The sequence below is a fragment of the Delphinapterus leucas genome, chromosome 4 (genome assembly GCF_059928025.1).
Source record: "Delphinapterus leucas isolate spDelLeu-1000000601 "Yukka" chromosome 4, BTC_Dleu_Yukka2, whole genome shotgun sequence".
NCBI classification, from domain to species: Eukaryota; Metazoa; Chordata; class Mammalia; order Artiodactyla; family Monodontidae; genus Delphinapterus; species Delphinapterus leucas.
Window position 1 is genome coordinate 90028929 of NC_143132.1, and position 24351 is coordinate 90053279.

The following is a 24351-nucleotide window of genomic DNA, read 5'->3' on the forward strand; positions in this document are numbered from 1 at the left end:
ATGGAGCTGCAATGAACATTTTGGTACATGACTCTTTTTGAATTTTGGTTTCCTCAGGGTATATGCCCAGTAGTGGGATTGCTGGGTCATATGGTAATTCTATTTGTAGTTTTTTAAGGAACCTCCATACTGTTCTCCATAGTGGCTGTACCAATTCACATTCCCACCAGCAGTGCAAGAGTGTTCCCTTTTCTCCACACCCTCTCCAGCATTTATTGTTTCTAGATTTTTTGATGATGGCCATTCTGACTGGTGTGAGATGATATCTCATTGTAGTTTTGATTTGCATTTCTCTAATGATTAATGATGTTGAGCATTCTTTCATGTGTTTGTTGGCATTCTGTGTATCTTCTTTGGAGAAATGTCTATTTAGGTCTTCTGCCCATTTTTGGATTGGGTTGTTTGTTTTTTTGTTATTGAGCTGCATGAGCTGCTTGTAAATTTTGGAGATTAATCCTTTGTCATTTGCTTCAATTGCAAATATTTTCTCCCATTCTGAGGGTTGTCTTTTGGTCTTGATTATGGTTTCCTTTGCTGTGCAAAAGCTTTGAAGTTTCATTAGGTCCCATTTGTTTATTTTTGTCTTTATTTCCATTACTCTAGGAGGTGGGTCAGAAAGGATCTTGCTGTGATTTATGTCATAGAGTGTTCTGCCTATGTTTTCCTCTAAGAGTTTGATAGTTTCTGGCCTTACATTTAGGTCTTTAATCCATTTTGAGCTTATTTTTGTGTATGGTGTTAGGGAGTGATCTAATCTCATACTTTTACATGTACCTGTCCAGTTTTCCCAGCACCATTTATTGAAGAGCCTGTCCTTTCTCCACTGTACATTCCTGCCACCTTTATCAAAGATAAGGTGTCCATATGTGCGTGGGTTTATCTCTGGGCTTTCTATCCTGTTCCATTGATCTATCTTTCCGTTTTTGTGCCAGTACCATACTGTCTTGATTGCTGTAGCTTTGTAGTATAGTCTGAAGTCAGGGAGCCTGATTCCTCCAGCTCCTTTTTTCGTTCTCAAGATTGCTTTGGCTATTCGTGGTCTTTTGTGTTTCCATAAAAATTGCGAAATTTTTTGTTCTAGTTCTGTGAAAAATGCCAGTGGTAGTTTGATAGGGATTGCATTGAATCCGTAGATTGCTTTGGGTAGTAGAGTCATTTTCACAATGTTGATTCTTCCCATCCAAGAACATGGTATATCTCTCCATCTATTTGTATCATCTTTAATTTCTTTCAGCAGTGTCTTATAATTTTCTGCATACAGGTCTTTCGTCTCCTTAGGTAGGTTTATTCCTAGATATTTTATTCTTTTTGTTGCAATGGTAAATGGGAGTGTTTTCTTGATTTCACTTTCAGATTTTTCATCATTAGTATATAGGAATGCCAGAGATTTCTGTGCATTAACTTTGTATCCTGCTACTTTACCAAATTCATTGATTAGCTCTAGTAGTTTTCTGGTAGCATCGTTAGGATTCTCTATGTATAGTATCATGTCATCTGCAAACAGTGACAGCTTTACTTCTTCTTTTCCGATTTGGATTCCTTTTATTTCCTTTTCTTCTCTGATTGCTGTGGCTAAAACTTCCAAAACTATGTTGAATAAGAGTGGTGAGAGTGGGCAACCTTGTCTTGTTCCTGATCTTAGTGGAAATGCTTTCAGTTTTTCACCATTGAGGATGATGTTTGCTGTGGGCTTGTCATATATGGCCTTTATTATGTTGAGGAAAGTTCCCTCTATGCCTACTTTCTGCAGGGTTTTTATCACAAATGGGTGTTGAATTTTGTCGAAAGCTTTCTCTGCATCTATTGAGATGATCATGTGGTTTTTCTCCTTCAGTTTGTTAATATGGTTTATCACATTGATAGATTTGCGTATATTGAAGAATTCTTGCATTCCTGGAATAAACCCCACTTGATCATGGTGTATGATCCTTTTAATGTGCTGTTGGATTCTGTTTGCTAGTATTTTGTTGAGGATTTTTGCATCTATGTTCATCAGTGATATTGGCCTGTAGTTTTCTTTCTTTGTGACATCCTTGTCTGGTTTTGGTATCAAGGTGATGGTGGCCTTGTAGAAGGAATTTGGGAGTGTTCCTCCCTCTGCTATATTTTGGAAGAGTTTGAGAAGGATAGGTGTTAGCTCTTCTCTAAACGTTTGATAGAATTCACCTGTGAAACCATCTGGTCCTGGGCTTTTGTTTGTTGGAAGATTTTTAATCACAGTTTCAATTTCAGTGCTTGTGATTGGTCTGTTCATATTTTCTATTTCTTCCTGATTCAGTCTTGGCAGGTTGTGCATTTCTAAGAATTTGTCCATTTCTTCCAGATTGTCCATTTTATTGGCATAGAGTTGCTTGTAGTAATCTCTCATGTTTTTTTTTATTTCTGCAGTGTCAGTTGTTACTTCTCCTTTTTCATTTCTAATTCTATTGATTTGAGTCTTCTCCCTTTTTTTCTTGATGAGTCTGGCTAGTGGTTTATCTATTTTGTTTATCTTCTCAAAGAACCAGCTTTTAGTTTTATTGATCTTTGCTATCGTTTCCTTCATTTCTTTTTCATTTATTTCTGATCTGATTTTTATGATATCTTTCCTTCTGCTAGCTTTGGGGTTTTTTTGTTCTTCTTTCTCTAATTGCTTGAGGTGCAAGGTTAGGTTGTTTATTCGAGATGTTTCCTGCTTCTTAAGGTGGGCTTGTATTGCTATAAACTTCCCCCTTAGAACTGCTTTTGCTGCATCCCATAGGTTTTGGGTCGTTGTGTCTCCATTGTCATTTGTTTCTAGGTATTTTTTTATTTCCTCTTTGATTTCTTCAGTGATCACTTCATTATTAAGTAGTGTATTGTTTAGCCTCCATGTGTTTGTATTTTTTACAGATCTTTTCCTGTAATTGATATCTAGTCTCATGGCGTTGTGGTCAGAAAAGATACTTGATACAATTTCAATTTTCTTAAATTTACCAAGGCTTGATTTGTGACCCAAGATATGATCTATCCTGGAGAGTGTTCCGTGAGCACTTGAGAAAAATGTGTATTCTGTTGTTTTTGGATGGAGTGTCCTATAAATATCAATTAAGTCCATCTTGTTTAATGTATCATTTAAAGCTTGTGTTTCCTTATTTATTTTCATTTTGGATGATCTGTCCATGGGTGAAAGTGGGGTGTTAAAGTCCCCTACTATGAATGTGTTACTGTCGATCTCCCCTTTTATGGCTGTTAGTATTTGCCTTATGTATTGAGGTGCTCCTATGTTGGGTGCGTAAATATTTACAATTGTTATATCTTCTTCTTGGATCGATCCCTTGATCATTATGTAGTGTCCTTCTTTGTCTCTTGTAATAGTCCTTATTTTAAAGTCTATTTTGTCTGATATGAGAATTGCTACTCCAGCTTTCTTTTGGTTTCCATTTGCATGGAATATCTTTTTCCATCCCCTTATTTTCAGTCTGTATGTGTCTCTAGGTCTGAAGTGGATCTCTTGTAGACAGCATATATAAGGATCTTGTTTTTGTATCCATTCAGCCAATCTGTGTCTTTTGGTGGGAGCATTTAGTCCATTTACATTTAAGGTAATTATCAATATGTATGTTCCTATTCCCATTTTCTAAATTGTTTTGGGTTCGTTATTATAGGTCTTTTCCTTCTCTTGTGTTCCTTGTCTAGAGAAGTTCCTTTAGCATTTGTTGTGTAGCTGGTTTGGTGGTGCTGAACTCTCTCAGCTTTTGCTTGTCTGTAAAGGTTTTAATTTCTCCATCAAATCTGAATGAGATCCTTGCTGGGTAGAGTAGTCTTGGTTGCAGGTTTTTCTCCTTCATCACTTTCAGTATGTCCTGCCACTCCCTTCTGGCTTGTAGGGTTTCTGCTGAGAGATCAGCTGTTAACCTTACGGGGATTCCCTTGTGTGTTATTTGTTGTTTTTCCCTTGCTGCTTTTAATATGCTTTCTTTGTATTTAATTTTTGACAGTTTGATTAATATGTGTCTTGGCGTATTTCTCCTTGTATTTATCCTGTATGGGACTCTCTGTGCTTCCTGGACTTGATTAACTATTTCCTTTCCCATATTAGGGAAGTTTTCAACTATAATCTCTTCAAATATTTTCTCAGTCCCTTTCTTTTTCTCTTCTTCTTCTGGAACCCCTATAATTCGAATGTTGGTGCGTTTAATGTTGTCCCAGAGGTCTCTGAGACTGTCCTCAGTTCTTTTCATTCTTTTTCCTTTATTCTCCTCTGCAGTAGTTATTTCCACTGTTTTATCTTCCAGGTCACTTATCCGTTCTTCTGCCTCAGTTATTCTGTTATTGATCCCATCTAGAGTACTTTTAATTTCATTTATTGCGTTGTTCATCATTGCTTGTTTCATCTTTATTTCTTCTAGGTCCTTGTTAACTGTTTCTTGCATTTTGTCCATTCTACTTCCAAGATTTCGGATCATCCTTACTATCATTATTCTGAATTCTTTTTCAGGTAGACTGCCTATTTCCTCTTCATTTGTTAGGTCTGGTGCATTTTTATCTTGCTCCTTCATCTGCTGTGTGTTTTTCTGTCTTCTCATTTTGCTTATCTTACTGTGTTTGGGGTCTCCTTTTTGCAGGCTGCACGTTCGTAGTTCCCGTTGTTTTTGATGTCTGTCTCCAGTGGCTAAGGTTGTTTCAGTGGGTTGTGTAGGCTTCCTGGTGGAGGGGACTAGTGCCTGTGTTGTGGTGGATGAGGCTGGATCTTGTCTCTTTAGTGGGCAGGTTCACGTCTGGTGGTGTGTTTTGGGGTGTCTGTGGCCTTATTATGATTTTAGGCAGCCTCTCTGCTAATGGGTGGGGTTGTGTTCCTGTTTTGCTAGTTGTTTGGCATAGGTTGTCTAGCACTGTGGCTTGCTGGTCGTTGAGTGAAGCTGGGTGCTGGTGTTAAGATGGAGGTCACTGGGAGATTTCCGCCGTTTAATATTATGTGGAGCTGGGAGGTCTCTTGTTGACCAGTGTCCTGAAGTTGGCTCTCCTACCTCAGAGGCAGAGCCCTGACTCCTGGCTGGAGCACCAAGAGCCTTTCATCCACACGGCTCAGAATAAAAGGGAGAAAAAGTAGAGAGAATTAGTAGAAGTATGAGGAAAGAAAGAAGGAAAGGAGGAAAGGAAGGAAGGCAGAAAGAAGCAAAGAAGGAAAGAAAGGAGGGAGGGAGGGAGGAAGGAAGGAAGGAAGGAGGGAAAGAAGGAAAAAAGACAGAAAGAAAGAAGATACAGTAAAAATAAAATAAAGTATAATATAGTTATTGAATTAAAAAATATTTAGGAAAAAAAAAAGGGACGGATAGAACCTTAGGACAAATGTTGGAAGCAAAGCTATACAGAGAAAATCTTACACAGAAGCATACACATACACCTTCACAAAAAGAGGTAAAGGGGGAAAAATCATAAATCTTGCTCTCAGAGACCACCTCCTCAATTTGGGGTGATTCGTTGTCTAAAGGAGGGAAAGAAGGAAGGAAAGAAAGAAAGAACGAAGGTAAAGTATAATAAAGTTATTACAATTAAAATTATTGAGAAAAAAAATTTTTTTAAAAAACCATGGACGGATAGAGCCCTAGGACAAATGGTGGAAGCAAGAGTATACAGACAAGATCTCACACAGAAGCATACACGTACACATTCACAAAAAGAGGAAAAGGGAAAAAAATCATAGATCTCGCTCCTAAATTCCACCTCTTCAATTTGGGATCATTCCTTGTCTATTCAGGTATTCCACAGATGCAGGGTATATCAAGTTGATTGTGGAGCTTTAATCCGCTGCTTCTGAGGCTGCTGGGAGAGATTTCCCTTTCTCTTATTTGTTCTCACAGCTCACAGGAGCTCAGCTTTGGATTTGGCCCTGCCTCTGCGTGTAGGTCGCTGGAGAGCGTCTGTTTTTTGCTCAGACAGGACAGGGTTAAAGGAGCCGCTGATTCGGGGGCTCTGGCTCACTCAGGCCGGGGCTGGGGGGGGGGGGGAGGAGGGGCACTGCGTGCGGGGCGGGCCTGCGGCGTCAGAGGCGGCGTGACGTTGTGGCAGAGGCCGGCGTGACGTTGCACCAGCCTGAGGCCCGCCGTGCGTTCTCCCGGGGAGGTTGTCCCTGGTTCCCGGGAACCTGGCAGTGGGGGGCTGCACAGGCTCCGCGGGAGAGGGGTGTGGAGAGTGACCTGTGCTCGCACACAGGCCCCTTGGTGGCGGCAGCAGCAGCCTTAGCGTCTCCCGCCCGTCTCTGGGGTCCGCGCTTTTAGCCGCGGCTCGCGCCCGTCTCTGGGGTTCGCGCTTTTAGCCGCGGCTCGCGCCCGTCTCTGGGGTTCGCGCTTTTAGCCGCGGCTCGCGCCCGTCTCTGGGGTTCGCGCTTTTAGCCGCGGCTCGCGCCCGTCTCTGGAGTTCCTTTAAGCAGCGCTCTTAAACCCCTCTCCTCGCGCACCAGGAAACAAAGAGGGAAGAAAAAGTCTCTTGCCTCTTCGGCAGGTGCAGGCTTTTCCCGGACTCCCTCCCGGCTAGCCGTGGTGCACTAACCCCTTCAGGCTATGTTCAAGCCGCCAACCCCAGTCCTCTCCCTGCGCTCCGTCCAAAACCGAAACCCGAGCCTCAGCTCGCAGCCCCACCCGCCCCGGCGGGTGAGCAGACAAGCCTCTCGGGCTGGTGAGTGCCGGTCGGCACCGATCCTCTGTGCGGGAATCTCCCCGCTTTGCCCTCCGCACCCGTCGCTGTGCACTACTCCGCGGTCCCGAAGCTCCCGCCTCCGCCTCCCGCAGTCTCCGCCCGCGGAGGGGCTTCCTAGTGTGTGGAAACTTTTCCTCCTTCACAGCTCACTCCCACTGGTGCAGGTTCCGTCCTTATTCTTTTGTCTCTGTTTTTTCTTTTGCCCTACCCAGGTACGTGGGGAGTTTCTTGCCTTTTGGGAGGTCTGAGGTCTTCTGCCAGCCTTCAGTAGGTGTTCTGTAGGAGTTGTTCCACGTGTAGATGTATTTCTGGTGTATCCGTGGGGAGGAAGGCGATCTCCGCGTCTTACTCTTCCGCCATCTTCAAGGTCCCCCCCCAAGCTGGCCTTTTTTGAAGGGAGACTTTAGTTATAGGTATTTTACTCTACATACTGACCCAAATTTACTTATTCTCTGTCAAATCAATTCAAATAAATTTTTGTTGGGCACCTACTATGTGTAAGCTGGTGTGCTGGATGCTATGGAAGGCTAAGGAAATATCGAGGAACTGAGAGCTCTGTTTTATTTTTATTTATTTATTTATTTATCTAAATGGATAATTTTTTAATTTATTGGTACTTATAAACGAACCAGCCAACTGGTAGTATTATGATGTGGACAAATCAAACCATCTTTCTACAAATACTAGAGTGGTGGAAAAAATTAGGGGTTGTAAGTAAAATAGCAAAAAGGGGCAGAGGAAATCAGTGAAGCACATTGTAGCTTAATCCTTCACCTTAACAACTGAGGTTCTTAACAAGTAAAGCCTCCCCATCCCAGAAAATATGAATAATCCTTCATCACACATCTTTGTACTTTTGCTCCCTATTCTTGAGGTTAGGTTCTAGATCCTAAAGATATCCAAAAAATAGTATTATAACCTAGTTATCTATAGCCGCCAGTCATCTTTTATCATGTTGTCCGTAGAAGTCAATGCTTCTGAAACCTCTTTGATTAGACACCAATCATACACCCCCAAATTGACACAGAAGGCACAATGAAAAGCAACTTATCAAGGCAGAGAGAGACGTAATTGTAAAAGAAAAATTCTAGGGAAGTAATACAGTCACGGCTCAAATTGAGATTGAATAATACAGCCATCGTTACAAATCTTCAGGCTGTATGTTCAGAGAGTAATTTGGGAATAAATCCATGATTTGCTGTTGGGAATTGAAATACTTAGCAGTTTGCTGTATTATGTTATAGCTTTCCCCGGCAGTTTCCAAGGTGGCCTCCAAATCACTGACGGGAGAATTTTGCTGGTACTGGATCTGGGGATGCAGGAATTCCTCAACATAGTTGTTGAATTGATTGTTCCAAGTCTGGTTATTCCAGGCTTGGGGGCACCAGGTCTGACTGTTCCAGCTCTGGTTATTCCAGGACTGACTGTTCCAGCTCTGGTTGCTCCAAGTTGGGTTATTCCAGGCCTGGTTACCCCACATGGGCAGGTTTCCGGAAGAGTTCACCAAGCATCCTTGGTGGTAGGAATAGAAGCCCGGGTATTCTGTAGTTGCTGGGCCCTGAGTCACAATGTTGCTATTCCTGGGCCAGTTGTTTTTCCGCCACCTCTTACATTTCATTCTCTGGTTCTGGAACCAGGTCTTAACCTTTTTGTAGCTAAGGTTCAGGATGTTGGAAAGTTCTTGCATTTGCTGGAGGCTGAGGTATTTCTGCCTCTGAAATCTGTCATTGAGCACACACAGCTGCGTCTAAGAGAACACGGTTCTGGTCTTCTGCTTCTTGACCAGGACCTTCTCTTCCTTCTTCTCTGTGCTCTTGTCTGCAGCTGTGGCCAGTAGTTTTACTCTGGGGCTTGTGGAAGAATCAGGACTGTCCAGTCTCCATGTCGTGGGTCTCAGCAGATGACATTTGCAAGGACACATAATTTTCTTCAGGCCCATAAATCTCAGGCATTGGTGAAGATTCCCTAGAATTGGATGCTTCGGGGCCACGCAGGCTTTGGGGACAAGCTGGGTCCACACTCATGTTGTTGAATTGAAGGAGAGGGAGAAAACCAAAGAGCTAGATAGATGGTAGGAAAAGTCCAGGCTTTAAGAATCTAGGTAGAAGAGCTTAGAGAAAGGTGAAGATGTCCAGGTGTAAAAGTATTAAAAACATGGGATGAAGGGAAGTCACCTGTGTGATAACAGAAGCCTACCAGCCCAATGTAGGAAAATGACAAAAAAATTTGTGGAGGCTCTAGACTTGTAAATAAGCCTCAGCCATACTTCGACCCGCCCCTCCTGGCAGCCCCACACCCACCTGTTTTATTTTTTTTAAGATTTTATTTTTTTGATGTGGACCATTTTTAAAGTCTTTATTGAATTTGTTACAATATTGCTTCTGTATTGGTATTTTGGCCGCGAGGCATGTGGGATCTCAGCTCCCCAACCAGGGACTGAACCTGCACCCCCCTCACTAGAAGGCGAAATCCTAACCACTGGACTGCCAGGGAAGTCCGGAGAGCTCTGTTTTATATTATATGTTTCACTTCTTTTTTTTTTTTTAACTGCTTTGTCTCACTATCCATTCTAGAAGCTTCTTCCCCAAGTGTATGTATGCATGCACATGCGTGCACGCACACACACATGCACCTCCTTACATTTTCCTTCCATTTGACTACTTGGAAATTCAGTATACATGGCTTTTCTTGGGTGATGACCTTATAAATCATTTGAATCACAGTTGGTATTTCTGAACATTTGAAATGCTTGCGGCAAGGAAGCCTTCACATTTCTGAAAGAAAGGCTGTCACAAATACTGAACTTTACTGGAAAAGGAGCCAGATGCTAATGGAAAATATAAATGTTATCCAAGAAAAGTTTTGCATTTGTGTATTCAGAATTTTTTGTACCTCGTAGCTACATGCAGGCTATATTTCTTTTCTTCATGTAGGTGTCCACTTCCAAGGAAATATGACTGAAATATTAGAAATGGAAAATTAATTAACACCTTGTATAGTCCATTTGGCTCCTGCAGATTCAGTAATGGTTTTATTTGTGTATAACTGTGTCTGTTGCTTATTTTTGACAAGTTTGGACAAAATATCTGTTCTGCATAATTTCTGGGTTTCTGATGCTGCTGAGAATAACTACAAGGGTAAGAGATAATGAAAGGATAATGAGAGACTATGAAGTGTTACTGTGAGGGATTATGCTTTTATTTGCACTGATTATGTGTCAATCCTGTGTTTTTATTAAAAATGAGAGTATATTTTAAAGTTAATGCTTTCTTTGATAGAAACAAAGTTAAAGAAAATGACTTATTTTAATTAGAGCTTTTAAAAATGTAAAGATTGCACCTTTAAGGTTGTTTTTGATTGCCCTGAAACTTGATTGCTAAGGACAGTGTCCTTCAATAATAAAAGACTGATCTAAACATAACATCTGAAAAAAGGGCCATGAAAGTTTAACTTTACTTTGTTATCTATTATTCAATTGTTCTTTTGTTTTCATCTCACTTCTTTCTTTTTAAGACAAAGCCATAGCCTAAACTATCTCAAACTGAAGGAACCTATTCTTTTCTTTTTAAAAATAAATTTATTTATTTATTTTTGGCTGCGTTGGGTCTTGTTGCTCCACGCGGGCTTTCTCTAGTTGCAGTGAGTGGGGGCTACTCTTCATTGCGGTGTGCACGCTTCTCATTGTGGTGGCTTCTCTTGCTGTGGAGCACGGGCTCTAGGTGCATGGGCTTCAGTAGTTCTGGGATGTGGGCTCAGTAGTTGTGGTTCGGGGCCTCAGTTGTTGTGGCGCACGGGCTTAGTTGCTCTGCGGCATGTGGGATCTTCCAGGACCAGGGCTCAAACCCGTGTCCCCTGCATTGGCAGGATTCTTAACCACTGTGCCACCAGGGAAGCCCAGGAACCTATTCTTTAAACTTGAGTTTTTCCTGATAAAACACTTTTTTGTTATATGTATGGAATAAAATAAAAGAACATTTTTAGTAGATCGTTGTTGGGCAGATTGAAAAACAAATTTCATCAAGTTTATAGCATGGTGACTCTACATTAAGACTTATTTCTCTGATATGAGAAAGACCTCTTTTTATACCTGCATATAAGTGTGTGTATACATATAAATGTGTGTGTATATGTGTGTGCATAAATATAAATATATATGTTAATGTGGTATATTTAAATCTTGAGAAGGCTTAGTGATTATAGAATTTCTAAATAATGAATACATTTAAGTGGCGTTACTAGTAGATTTTCAGTCGTAAGTTGGAAATATCTGAGGAACAGGTGGTTCATGAAGTATCAGAATTTAATGTGAAATCTGAGGTTAATTACTGTGGGTAATTGTCTTTGGAAATGCAATGTGTTGGTAAATCTCTTTTTAGATCCTGAGAGCATTAGTAGGACATAGGAGAACAACTAGTGTTTATTTATTAACTCAGCATTTATTTAGCACTTATCAGTGCTAAGCACTGTGCTAAATTCCAGAGAAGCAAGCTGTAGCTGCTCTGGTTTTCCGCGGCCTGTCACATAGCCAGATCCCCTCTTTCTCTTAGTATCAGCATACCTTCTCTGCATAGCTGCCCCCTCTCACTTTTTGGTCCTGGTGAGGCAATGGTCATGAAGCCAACGTCCTCAGAGCCCATGGTGATAGGTATTTGACATAGGTTGAGCTAATCATAGTACTTGGCTTCGTGGTAAATTTGTCGATGAGCCTATGACTCATAGGGGAATTAATCTGTGGATGTTTGGGAAGAAAGATTTGCTTTCCTTTGGGGTTGGTCATCTGAGATGCCACAGTCCAGGACATGTGAGTTAGTGAACCACAGTGGCCCATTAGTTTCTTCGTTAGAACTAGGTTCCTAGGTTAATTCCGTGTCCTGGCTATTGTAAATAGTGCTGCAATGAACACTGGGGTGCGTGTGTCTTTTTGAATTACGGTGTTCTCTGGGTATATGCCCAGTAGTGGGATTGCTGGGTCACATGGTAGTTCTGTATAAACGCATATATGTGGAATCTGAAAAAATTGGTATAGATGATCTTACACACAAAGCAGAAATAGAGACACAGACATAGAGGACAAATGTATAGATACCAAGGGGGAAAGTGCGGGTGGGGTGGGATGAACTGGGCGATTGGGATTGATGTATATACACTACTGATACTATGTATAAAATAGATAACTAATGAGAACCTACTGTATAGCACAGGGAACTCTACTCAGTGCTCTGTGGTGACCTAAATGGGAAGGAAATCCAACAAAGAGGGATATATATATATATATATATATATATATGTATAGCTGATTCACTTTGCTGTGCAGTAGAAACTAATACAACATTGTAAAGCAACTATACTCCAATAAAAAATAAAAACACACGCACAAAGAACTAGGTTTCTATCTCTTGTAGTCACAAGTCTGGGTTAATAAAATTGTGGATGCAGAGGTATAGAAAATAGGGGTCTAGCTTTTAAGTAATTCCATCTGATGAGACAGACTTATAAAGCAATAGTTCAATATAATATGAAAAGCACTGTTTGTGGTGTGTTCACAGTATAATGAAACCAGAGAGGAGAAAGAAACTTGGCCTAAGAGGACTAAGGGCTTGTGAAGGTTTCAGAGAGTAATATTTGATCTGGGTGTTAAATTATGCATGGATAGTTACCAAGGCAGATGAGAAAGGAGAGCTTATTAAAACCAAACACATAGCATGTAAAAACATAGAAATCAGAAAATATATAATGTGTTCAGGGATTGTAAGAAGTTCTCTCTTTCTGCTGTTCATAAATTGTGAGAAGTGGATGATAGATGAAGATGAGGTCTGGTGGTCCATTGGGTGGGTTTTGATAAAATTTGACTGGTATGTACCTAAGGAAAAATCTGCCCACCCCTGGATATAACAATAATATTGGAATTTTAAAAATCCAGATATAATGAAGGTTTTAAAAATAGTTAATATTTGAGTGTTAAAACCTCTCTCCTCTTCTTTTTGTCTTCTCCTGTGTATGTCAGCCAGGTTCTCAGACCTTTCACATGCTGACCAGAGTAATGGATGAAGCAGAGCATTGCTAAAGGCAAAAAGATGAGTTATAAAGATAGATAATTGGGGGAACAAAGACTATGTTGTAGTCAGTTCAGGCTGCTGTAACAAAATACCATAGGTGGGTGGCTTATAAACAATAGAAATTTATTTATCACAATTCTGGAGGCTGGGAAGTCCAAGATCAAAGTCCAAGATCAAAGCACCAACAGATTTGGTGTCTGTGAGAGCCTGCTTCTTGGTTCACAGAGTGTCTTCTGGCTGTGTCCTCACATGGTGAAAGAGGAAAACTCTGGTCTCTTTAGCCCCTTACAAGACTACAAATTCCATTCATTTCCCTTGTGATCTAGTCACTCCTATAGGCCCTACCTCCTAATACCACCACATTGGAGGTTGAGATTATAACATATGGATTTTGAGGGACATAAACATGTAGGCCATAACAGACTACTTCTGGAAAAGTGAAAGAATGGAAAGAAAGAGAGAGAGGAAAAAAAAGAAGCAGGGAAAGTTGAGTTTTAAGATTTTTTGAGGATTTTAAATACATGAGCCTAGAAGCTAGAGACCAGAAACTGTGGGTAGTAGCTATGACACTAGGTTAGAGAATGAAAAAAAAAAGAATTGGGAAACTGTGTTTAAAACCATTGCTGTGTGTTTTGAATATAGTTTCCCTTTGCTGTCTTTTCCAGACATATTAATAAATATTTTTTCAGTGATTTTCTTTCATTGTTACTGAATGCATGTTTTTTTTTTTTTTGAGGAGACACCAAATAAGGCTATCCAATTTTTATCAGCTTATGTAAAAATAAGGGACTTCTCTACATATCTTCAGTTTAGAAAAGGTTAAGTATACAGTTTAAAACTCTAATGAGGCTGATTATATGGACATGTATGATGGTTAATTTTATGTGTCAACCTAGTGAAGCCAGGGTACCTAGATGTGCTATGAAGGTATTTTTTAGATGAGTTTAACATTTAAATCAATAGACTTTGAGTAAAGCAGATTATCATAATGTGGTTGGCCTCAACTAAAAAATGAAAGGTTTTAAGAAAAATAAAGGACTGGAGTCCTAAGAGGACCTGTGTATTTTCCCCAGTGCCTGTATCCTAAGCTCAGTCTTCTTGGTTTTATCACTCTGATGGTGAGGACAATCACGGTGAAAATTCCAAGGAAAATCTCTTTAAGGAAACATGGGAACGTTTCTTCCCTAGGGCCTTGGTAGTTGGTCTAAACACCTTTTGAAGATGGAGCCTCTTCTGAGCACAAAGTAGACCAGGCCCATCTAACGGATTTCAAAGAGAATCAAGATGAGTCCAAAACAAGGACAAATCCCAGGGGAACAAGCTACCTGAATTAAAATGATTTAAATGTCTTCTCTCCAAATAAGAAAAGTTTATATCATTAGCGTCAGCACTTTAGTCTAATAATGTGTTTTTAATCTTGATCACTATTACTGTTTCTTTCAGGTTCAGGGTTTATTGGTGGGTTCAGGAGGGTGGGAGAAGGAAAGCGTTTTGTGTTCCTTCCAGAATTCAAAGTAAATTTTAACCTGGAAAACTGTATGTGTTGTATGTATCATCTGCTTTCCCCCAGATTCCACAATTCTATTATATTCTTAAAACTTCTTTTGGTCTATAACAAATTCTTCTGCACCGCCATTTACTATACAATTCCCTTAACAACATTGGCAATATAGAATGGATCAGAAAGAATGTAATTAATTTAGGCACAGGAATAAGGATTGAGCATTCTTCTTGAATTCACATGAGAGCTTAAAATTTTTTTAGCTATCTCAAGTCTTCTAAGGAACTCACATCAGTAAGTTAACATCACCAAATGTTTTTGAGATAGTTGCTGAGACATACCCAAGGCTATTTATAGACACATTTAAAACATAAATAGAGAACAATAGGCAAACTGTAGTTTGTGGCAATCAAGCTGAATCCAGTGTTAAAGAGTAGAAACAGAAAACCTTCCAGCTAACCTTCCAGAAGTTTACATTATTCATCCTTATATATACCACTACACTTAATACAATCTTATACCCATAGTAGACACTCAGATATTTTTGGAATGAAATTTTAAAATGGTTTGTAATTTCAAGATGATGGTGGTAGTTTTTATACTGATAAAGAGAATTATCTTCTGAATAGCACTGTGTACACACTCAGAATTTTACAGTATGCTTTTTAATGAAATAAAAAACCATTTTCTGTACCCTTTAATTGTATCAGCAGTCAGTGCTTATTTGCTGTGTCCTCATGTAAGCACTTTCCTTAGCCCAGCTGGGAATAAGTGGCTTATTTAGGCAAGTTCCTGAAGCATTGCTGACCCTTTATGACCTCTTTAGGAGGGAGGAACAACAAACCTCTCTGGTATTACTGTCTGGGAAGAATACTGGTGAAACAATGCAACAGGCTTTCTTTTCAAAGAAAAAAATAGACTCATAATTGGAAAAACGTTTTGTGTGTTGCTGACCCTATAAAAGATTAAAATTAAACTCTAAAGTAAAAAACGACTCAAATCAGATGGTACTTTAAAACATTTGTTCTTGCCATTTGCAATCAGAGTTCTCATAGACACACTATAAATACTGCAATGTAATTATGTAATACATGACAATAATATCATTTAAATATATAATACAATCAAGGTAGATATCATAACCACTGTCATTATTCAGTGCAGACTGTGTGTAGGGGAAGGTATTAGGCCCTTTATGTTTGTCATATTATTTATTTCTCTAAACAATTATATAAAGTGAATTTTATTATCTGCATTCAAAGAATGAGGAAACTGAGGCATAGTGAGGTTAAGTAACTTACCTACAGCAACAGAGCTAGTAAGTTTATGGAGCCGGAAATTTGAACCAGGTCTGTGTTTTCAAAGGCTGTGCTCTTTATTCAGTAGCTATTTATCATCACCACTAACTTTGATGATGTGCAAAGTAAACAAAGAAAAACAAAAAACCTATGTGCAACACAATGGATACAATCAGGTAAACAAAAGAATACATTTTTCTGAAAGTAAAAGTTTACTGGGTGTGTCAGTATATATATATATATATATATATATATATATATATATATATATGAAGCAAGCTACATAAACCTATTCTGACTTTTGTTCTGGAAGCTGACACAAAACACACGAAAGATCAGCATACTTTATTTTTAGAAATCTGAAAACAAAGGATACTCATACTCAGATTATATTTGGTGACTTGTTTCCATTTTTACTTGATTCTTTTACTGTCTGAATCAAAGAGGAGTATTTTTCCAGAAATATGAGAGTCTACTTTTATTAATCCATGCTGGTCTTCTAAGTGGGATCAGATATTGTGTGCTGCTACTGTATTTGAGATTCATGCTGACATTCACTTCCTGTTATTCACTTCCCTGTTGTGCAGTTGCAACTATATACAGTTGGGCAAGTTATATGACAACACTGCAGATGGATATTACATATAGACTTCCTTTATCAGAATATACTTTAAAGTCCACAGAAAATAAAAACCATACCATGGCAAGAAGGATACTGATGAATAGGTATTTTAGGCTTGCAGAGGCTACGATGTGTTCATTCATTCATTCTCATGTGCTCATTCATTTAATGAATACTTATTCAGCATCAACTAGGTGCTAGGCACTGTCATAGGCACTTGGGATACATTAATGAACAAAGTAGACTGAAATCTCTACTTTGTGAAATGTACCTTCTGCTAATTAGGTATGTCTTAAGCATGCTAAACTCCTATTTAACGTATGCCTAAACCAGAGGTCAGCAAGCTTTTTCTGCAAAGGGTCAGTAATAAATACTTTAGGCTTTGTGGGCCATACAGTTTCTGTTGCGATCACTCAACTGTTACGTTTCATTGTAATGTGAAGCAGCCGTAGACAGTGTGTAACATACGTGGGTGTCTGCCAATAAAACTTTACTTACATAAAACAGGCAGTGGACCTAGGCTGTATGTGATCTGGTCTAGGCTTGTGACTCTGATAGCTTGGAAAGAGCACACAAACGAAGCTACATAGTGTGAGAAGTTACTTTAGGAGTTAATCAAGTAAACTTCATATTGTAGATGAATTAGGTGAGGCACAGAGAGGTTGAATGATTAGCTTAAAGTAACAAACTAGTGGCAAAACCAAGACTCAAACCTGTAGCTCCTGACTCCTAATATTTTTTCTTTTTACTTCACTTTATTGCCTTTACTGTGCTGGGAGCAATAGAATTTATTGTTAAATTGTTGAAATATGTAGAAAAGAACATTCTTCTTTTGTTTCCTGGGGTCCTGATGCTACCAGTGTTAAAGGCTGGCCCCGCCATGTCTATTACCACCCTACCCCATCACCATCACAGCCATCCACCACCACTACCAACACCATCAAGTCACTGCCACCACCACTACCAGCATCACCGACATCACTTTCACCACCATCATCATCACAACGCCAGAAGCCACCTAAAACCACCAGGAACACACCCATAATCCCAAAGCTGGGTTTAATTACCTGGTGCAGCAGGGTCTGAGAATGCCTTCAAGTGCAGAGGTGAAAGCATTTCAGGAAGGGAGTCTTGGGAGGACCTTCTTACAGGGTTTGGACTTCTTGTGCTGATGATTCTAAGGATGGATTATAAAATGGAAACTCATTCTGGATTTGATGTTATCAAGAAATAGGGACAGCTGAATGACTGCATTTCTTAATTCATTTTATCCAATAAGTGAGACGATTAAAGCAGTGCTAGAAGTAGCACTGGTAAAGGAGCAGCCATCACTCAGGTTACTCAGAAGAGGGGCCGACAGTGAGTGGCCTTGTCAGTATCTCATTCCAAGCATCTTTTTTCACATTCTTATTTGCATTTTTTTATTTCCATAAAAATACAGATCTACTGTTGAAAGTTATAAAATTCAGATAGGAAAAAGAAAATTAAATGCCCCATCCAGAGCTAACCGTAAAGAACAACTTAGTGTGTATCACTTTTCTGTTTGTAGATGCACACGCATACATTTGCACCGAAAATGGGATTACACTATACATTCCAGTTTAAATTAAAATTATAACTTAATAAATAATGAGCAAGTTTCCCTTAAAAGATAGCATTCTTTTTTATGGCCTGAAAAATATTTCGATGTGTGATTGTATTTAAGCATTTAGTTTTTATTATATATTTAGAAGATAATTTCCAGCTTTTTGCTGTTATTAAAAAGACAGGCACATCTTTGTGTGCCTCCTAAATACTTTTCTTGGGATTAACTTCTGGAAAAGAGAATGTTAGATCAAAGTGTATGCACATTTTTAAGTCTTTAAAAAAATCGTGTTAAACTGCCACCAGGCAATATGTATAAATATTTACTCACACTTGCAATATACGAGAATATTCCCACCCCACCCCATCCTATTTTATTTAAAATTGACTCCAGCATAATGTCCTAAGAGCATAATTTTGTTCAGTTCTTGTTACACAGAATTCACTCACATTTCCAGCCAGTTTTGTACTTTTACTGAGTATGTAGCGTGGGCCAGTCACTGTGCGAGGTGCTAAATATACAAAGATGAATTATCTGTGATTTTCCATAAAATCAGCATCTTGTCACAGTCTGGATACATGACCATCAAATGCTTTTATAGAAAAGGATGAGAAGATAAGTAAATCTGGTTAGATGAGCTTTTATTGGAGGCAAATTGTCTTTATTTTGTGGCACCCACTGCAATCAATTTATTGTGAATAATTTATCATCATCTTGGATGTGCGACACAAAGATTAACATTTTCTCCAAATATTTAAAGCCTTTATTAGAGATAAGTTAATATAACTTTTGTTTGATCCATTCTTACTGGAAATATTTGTTGGACTCCTAGGAAAGTAATCACCGTAAAATGCATTGCTGGCTCAGGGGCAAACACTGAACTAATTATTCTGGACAAAAAAAATGTGTTGGATTTAAGTCCCATATCCTTGTTGCTGCACCGTGCAAGTAGCCCCATATGTCAAGTTGCTACCAAAAGAAATAGCAACACGAGTATTAGTAAGTGAGATTGCATTGTATATCTTGAAAATTAAACTGTGTGTTGCAAGGCAAAATTAAAGCTGAGGTAGATAATTGCAAAGTAAGACAGTTTCTTTTTCTTAAATTTCATTTTCTGCTTCACTTTCTGAGATTGGGGAGTGGCTTCATTGTTAATCTGATTATTTCTTTCTACAAAACAAAGGTTAGTTTGGGCAATATACAACTGTCTTCAAATTGAATCAACTGTGTGCACTTTCCATTTCGCTATAGTATCTTATTTTTCCAACTCAGTGCATGGCAATAAATGCTATTAGACTTTGTGCTAACAGCTGAGGCTGTTTTTTTAAATTGAAATAATCCCATAAAAGTTTATACTTTAAAAAGAGTATTCATTTGACATTTATCTATATTCAGAAATAAAATATATCTACTAATATCACACTTAGATTGTTTTCTCAATACTTTCTTTTGCTTTTTCAATTGTAGTTGATTTCCTTCAGATGAAACCTAAGGTGTAATGGCCTGTTTTTAAAACAAATCATGATAATGACTATAATTTGTATTCTTTACAGTTTATTTTTTACAGTAGCATTGAATCATTCTACAAAAATTTAGATTAAAACCAAAATATAAAATGGACTCAGCATGTGAAATATTATTCATTTGATATACTTTCGTGTGCCCACATTGTTCTAAAGTAATGTTCTATATTATATATCCAACAATTATAATAAAGATGAATTCTAACATGTCCGTAAAATCATAATCATACACAATATGTCTTTTTCTTCTTTTCCACTGTTATGCTTTATAAATTGCTACTTTATAACTTCAAGTGACAAGAAAAATTATTATTGTCCATCCTGAATTTTAGGTATGCTAAGAAATTAATTGAATTGACTTTGTTGCTTTTATGTACTTTTCCAAGTTTTGTGTATATACAGTGGTAAAAGTTCAAGATCTTGATCTGAATCATTACTGAGACAATTAAGCATGACATTAATGGTTTAATTGTGGTATTTATAGTTTGCAAATGAAGTTAGTTTGAGGTAACTTGTACACTCTGCTATTCTTTTGGTTATTCATTTCAACTTACAAATACTGTTTGGACTGCTCTGTGAGAGACACTCTCTGGGGGAAAGGTCCATGCCTCCCATGCTTTCATATAGGATCCATCTTTTGGCAAAATCTCTCTCTCTCTCATTCTCTCTTTCCCATTTTCTCTTCATACACACACACACACAATTTATTGTGCAAAGATAAATATATAACCGCTTTTTAAAGTTTTTTTTAATTTTTAAATTTATTAAATTTACAACAAACCTTCTTTCCTTCCCTCCTTCCCCCTTTCCTCCCTCCCTTCCTCCCTTCCTTCTGTATAGTGCTATAAGTTTTGCTGATAATATAGAATCTGTGGCCACAGCCACAATCAAGATGCGGAAGTTTCATCACCAAAAAAAAAAAAAAAAAAAAAAAAAAATTTCCTTGTGTTGCCTCTTTGTAATCAAACCCTCTTTCATTCCAGCCCCGGCAACTGATGATCTGTTCTCTGACTGATGGTTGTTGCCTTTTCCATAACGTCACATACATGAAATCAGCCAGTATGTGGTTTATGGGTCTGGCTTTTTCATTAAGCATCTTGCATTTGGAATTCATTCATGTTGTTGCATGTATCCATAGTTCGACCCTTTTAATTGCTGAGTAGTATTGCACTGACTGTGTGTACAACAGTTTTTATCAATTGAGGGACATTTTGATTGTTTCCAGTATTTTAGCAATTATGAATAAAATGCTTTTAAATGTCAGCTTACAGCTGTTTTTGTGAACTTAAATTTTTGTTTCTCTTGTATAAATATTTACAAGTGGGATTGCTGTGTCATGTGACAAGTGTATATTTATATAAGAAACAATCAAACTGTCTTCCAAAGTGCCTGGAAGTTCCAGTTGCTCCACTTTTTTGCCAGACTTGGTATAGTTAATTCTTTTGCTTTTAGCTATTCAAATCAGTGTGTAGTCTTATCTGATTGTAATTTTAATTTTTGTTTTCCCAATGATTAGTGATGTTGAACTTGTTTTCCATTTGTATATTTCCTTTGGAGAAGTGTGCACTCAATTTTTTTTTGCTCGTTCGTTAATTTGGGTATTTTTTCTTTTAATGTTGAATTTTGAGAGTACTTGACATATTCTGTAAAGGAATACAAGTCCTTTGCCAGACATGTGATTTGTGAATAAATTCTTCTAGTATGGCTTGTTTTTTCATTCTCTTAACAGTGTCTTTCAAATTAAAAGTTTTTTTGTTTTTTTGATGAGGCCAAATTTAACTGGTTTTTTTTCTTTTTTATGGTTCATGCTTTTGGTATTATATCTAAGAGCTCTTTGCTTAATCCAGGGTCTCAATTTTTCTCCTATCTATTTTTGTAGGTGTTTTTTAGGGTGATTTAATGTTTAAATCAATCTTGCTGATCTGTCGGATGCTTGAACACTGAGTCTCATATCTAGGTTTCTATCTTGATTCTAAGACCTTGCCTCCAAATGAGAGTACTCTGTAAATTCTAGAGTGTTATAGATATTTTTAGCAGTGTAATTTTTCACAGGTCAATTAACCTGTCAGGGCCCTAATTTTCTTATGTATAAATCATGTAAGCACAAAAGAGTATACCAAAATGTTATGACTGCAACCGTGTTCCCCATTCCCCAAGTTCTCTGTACCTCTATTCTTTCTGGCACTGTAGAATAAAGCACGGTGCTCAAGAGTTCTGGAGCCAAGTACATCTGTTTTTGGATAAATTTAGCTCAGGCATTTACTAGCTGAGAGAATTTGGGAAGACTGAGTAATCGAAATACCAGTTCCCTCACCTATAAACTGCAGCTAGCAATTCATGAATGAGATGATTTTCATAATGTGTTAAGTACGAAGCCTGGCACCCTGTAGTCTTTTAGCAAATCTCTGTTGTGGTTGGTGGTTGGTCATGGTTGCCATTTTTATTGGAACCATGACTTGCTCCTTCCACTTTCCTTCAGTCACTATGAAAGAGTCCAGGAGCTGAGGTCCTGTTCTTATTGCCAGTCTTACCTGCCATTGACCACTGTCCCAGATGCCCCATCGCAGTGCACCCTCTACTTGCAGGAACTTCACCCTATCAACTACCTCTCTGAAGACAATCATCACCAGTCCTGCTGCCAGATATTATAGACACTAAACTCTACCTGTCCAACCTGTTCCTCCCCGCTACCAGCTTTGTCCTGACATTTACTCCAAGTTAGTGCTCATGCCTGATACCAGGTCCTAGCTCCTCCTGGGGTTGCCTGAGCTCCACATTCCAGATCCAGAACTGTCTAGTGTATACCTGTTTTGCCCTTTTACAAGGCTTTTATTTAAGTTGTCAATTTTTAAAAACGTCTTAATTAAAAGACAAAACATATCATAACTTCATCATTGGTTTCTGCTTACCCAGAATAGCAAATCTATCATTTAAGTCTAGAAAGTTCTCAATAGACAATGTATGTAAACTTCAGCCCCTCTTGGTCTAAATGGCTGCTATGAAGGAAATTTAGAGCTTAACTTAGAATACCTTCACCTTCAAGTTTCAGTTGAATGGGATAGAAAAACTTAGGCGGTGACAATAATTTGAACACAGTGGGTATTGAAAAGTTTCAAGTACCAGAATTGTGGGTGTGACTATTTTAGCTATAAAACCAACTGCTGAACTGTATAGAGGTTTATTGTCTCAGGTCACATAAAATTTCTTTTGTGAAACGTCTTTTATTTATTTAGGAGCTGGAGATATTGCTTACATTGCTCTGTAGTGTTTTGAGTACCACCATTTTCCTCCTTTGTAAAGACAGGAGTTTTCTGTGTGTTTTGAAGTCTGTTTTCATCTTCTTTCATCTTTTCTCACTCTCAACACTGAACTAAGGATGTGAGAGATGTACCATTTCCCTTTGCCTCCCCACCTGAGAGCTGTGATTTTTCAGAGGAAGAGATAGAAGTACCCTTTGATTACTGTGAAGGGGCAATTGTGACATCTTCCTGGAAAGTTAAGCACAGGGAAATATCAAACACTCTGTTTTGAAGACCATTGTGTGTGTTCACAGCACACGTGAGAAAAATGTAGAACCAAAGAAAAACCACCAGTATAGAAGTAAACTAAAATCCAAATGATAATGGAGCTGGAGCAAAATTTTATAGATACTTAAGGAAAATATTACACGCCCTAAATTGTTGGAAGATGGATACTTATTTATCATCAAGTGTATTGATAGGTTAGAAAGCACCAGCTGGAATCCAAAGTATTGGAACCCAATACTTTGGCTCCTGTACTACCCTGCTGTTAGCTTCTGCCTGCAGTTCTCCAGAAAGTCTCTTTTGGAACCATCTGCTGCCTTGTGGGTTAAGGTGGAGTCAGCGGGGGTGCCAGCCACCTTGAGTCAGTGCTTATGGAGTGTCAGGAATTCATATTATTAGCCCAAGTGCTTGTTAAGTTCATTCAGTCAATATCCTATCCTAGGGAGGGTTAAAAAGTGAGATCTTTAAACAAGATTGTGCCCAGCCCATTCAAGCCTTTGGTTGGCTCAGGGTGGCCCATGTTGTCCTTCTGTTTGTTCTCCCAGGCAGGGCTCTTGTCACTCTTCAACATCTTGTGTTCTCTTTTACTTTGGGCTGCTTTTGCCTGAGATACCATTTGAGCTGTGATTTTTTGTTGATTCATGTCACTTGGGTGTTTATCTAAGTTGTCTGTTGGGGAGATAATAACCTGGTGTATGGATGAGCAGAGCACCTAGCTCTGTCTTGGAGATTTTCCCATTGCTAATGACTCAGGACTCTATGATACAAGATACCAAGAACCCTGAAGGAAATAAGATACAGAAGGAGAACCTTCACACCATTAGATAAACATCTTAAAATTGAGATGAAGGTCACGTCACAGATGCTTGTTCTCACCTCTCGCGTTGATGTTTCTGCTCCTTAGGATAGATCTTCGGTTGTAAAGGATTTGGGAAATATTTAACAGTATGTATGGTGTGCTTTACAGTTTTTTCTTTTAACTTCTCCTGAGTACTGCGTGCCAAGTACTATCTAAGTGCTTTATATACATGAAATCAAATAATTTCCTTAAGAACTCCAAGAGGTTAATACTATTGCCATTTTGCAGATAAATGACTTGAGATACTGTGTTATTTATCTCAAAAGGCCAAGAAGGTCTTACAACCTCCTAAGGATCTACAGCCACACTGGCTCTAATCTCCCTACTTTTTACCACAGCACTCCAGGGAGATAGTGCCTGATGAGTCCCAGTATTAATAACACTCTACCCTTGATTGTCACTTCCCTGAATGTGTTGAGATGGCAGAGGTCTCATCTATGCTGCTTAATAAATATGTGCTCAGAAGGACAGACTGAGGGGGATAGTATCAAAGACAAGACATATCAAGATAATCTTGTTGTATCCCCGGAGCAAGAATGTCTCATTTGTTCTAACACAATGATTAAAGAAGGGACCACATACTGAAATGCATTAGAACCATCTGTGCCTTATTCCTCTGTCTCCTACCCCCACACTCCATTCTTAACCACCATATTTTGTTTCACCTTCTGACTCCCAACCTTTCTTTGGCTCTCCTTTTTCTCTGGTCTAGATTGATTATGGACT

General features: G+C 38.6%; 1 pseudogene; it reads right to left on the reverse strand.

The window, feature by feature from the left end:
* Nucleotides 1–6305: 6305 nt before the first annotated feature.
* Nucleotides 6306–9178, reverse strand: LOC111171375 (homeobox protein NANOG pseudogene; annotated as a pseudogene).
* Nucleotides 9179–24351: the final 15173 nt, after the last annotated feature.